At 44.8% G+C, this 1821-nt stretch overlaps 1 non-coding gene across 1 annotated transcript; it reads right to left on the minus strand.

Moving 5' to 3' along the window:
- Nucleotides 1–237: 237 nt before the first annotated feature.
- LOC131019263 (small nucleolar RNA R71) lies at nt 238–344 on the minus strand. The gene has a single exon (XR_009100183.1). It is a non-coding gene; the product is annotated as a small nucleolar RNA R71 (small nucleolar RNA).
- Between the last annotated feature and the right edge of the window lie 1477 nt (nt 345–1821).

A 1821-nucleotide genomic window follows, 5' to 3' on the forward strand; every position in this document is an offset into this window, starting at 1 on the left:
TTTAGTGGAGCGGCTTCTGAAAATCCGCATGCTCACATTACCCAGTTCCTAGATATCTGCGACACCATTAAGCAGAATGGAGTGCCACCTGATGCCATCAGAATGAAGATGTTTGGATTCTCTCTTAGAGACAGAGCGAAGGAGTGGTTCAAGAGTTTGGACAGAGGTGCCATTACTGGATGGGAGGATTTGTGTAGAGCTTTCCTAGCAAAATACTTTCCTGCCTCTAAAGCTCAGAAAATCATTGCAGAGATTTCTCACTTTTCCCAGCTAGGAGATGAGACCATTCATGATGCCTGGGAAAGATTTCGTGAGCTGCTCAGGAACTGTCCACAACATGGTTTCACGGAGGATCAACAAATCATTCACTTTTATAATGGTTTGACTGGTCTGACAAAAACTATGGTGGATGCTACTGCAGGTGGATGTCTTCTCCATAGAAATACAAAGGAGGCTTATCGTGTGATAGAAGAGATGGCCTCCAACAGTTATCAATGGCCGAATGACAGAAATTCCACGAGAAGAATTGCAGCTGTGAATGAGGAAAGAGATGATTTTAAGGATAAATATGAAGCTCTTCAAAAGCAGTATGAGTTGGAGAGAAAGGCACTGCTAGCTAAAATTCCTCAGCAGCCGAGTTTACCTGATGTGTCGCAGTTTGAAGATGCTAATTATGTCCAGCGGCAGTACCAATTCAATAGACCAAACTATCAAGGACATCAGGGCGGAAATCCACCGTATCATCCAAATAATAGGAATCATCCAAATTTTTCCTATTCAAATCCCAACAATGCTTTGCAGCCTCCACCTGGATTTTCTGTTTCTAGTGGGGGAGTCATCAATGAGCCAAAGAAAGATTCAATGGAGGAAATGATGAAGCAAGTATTGGTGAAGGTCACCGGGATGGAGACAAACTCAGCAACTTTGGGAACCAAAATGTTCAACATGGAGCAAAATGTGTCGGCACTTTCTAAACAGGTGCAGATGTTAGAAAATCAAGTTGGTCAGATGGCTAACCAAGCAACTGCACAGCACAAGCCGGGCCACTTTCCCAGCAACACTGAAATTAATCCCAAAAATCAGTGTAATGCAATTCACTTAAGAAGCGGGACCCAGTATCAGAATCATCCGGAGCAGCGGGATCAAGAAGGCCAGAGGGATCGACCAGAACAGAGGAATCAGCCAGAATAGAGGAATCACCATTCCTCTGCAGAGCAGCGGGACGGCAAGAATGGAAAGGAGACAAATGTCGAGATTGTTGAGGAGGATGACTTGGAGACGATTGTGCGCGAGTCACCGTCAACTTCTAAGGCATCGTCGAAAACCTCTGATGCTAAGAAGCCTAATCTTACTCCTACGTTTCCCAGGCCAGAGTATAAACCTGTAGCACCCTTCCCGAATAGCCTGGCAAAGCCGAAGATGGATCAGAAATTAGCCAAGTTCATGGAGATGTTTTCAAAGCTTCACATCAACATTCCTTTACTTGATGCTTTGAGAGATATGCCAGGCTATGCCAAGTTCCTCAAGGATGCAGTCTCCAACAAGCGGAAGTTGGGGAAATATGAGACGATCAATCTTTCCGAGGAATGCAGTGCAGTGCTACAAAGGAAACTACCATTGAAACAAAAGGATCCAGGGAGCTTCACTATCGCTTGTGTGATTGGAGGGCAGAACTTTTCCCGTGTTCTTTGTGACTTAGGGGCAATCATCAATCTGATGCCTCTCTCTATTTTCAACCGGTTGGAGATTGGAGATATCAAGCCTACCTCTATTGCATTGCAGATGGCAGATCGTTCCATAACATATCCCAAGGGAGTTGTG

The sequence above is a fragment of the Salvia miltiorrhiza genome, chromosome 3 (assembly GCF_028751815.1).
Source record: "Salvia miltiorrhiza cultivar Shanhuang (shh) chromosome 3, IMPLAD_Smil_shh, whole genome shotgun sequence".
NCBI lineage: Eukaryota > Viridiplantae > Streptophyta > Magnoliopsida > Lamiales > Lamiaceae > Salvia > Salvia miltiorrhiza.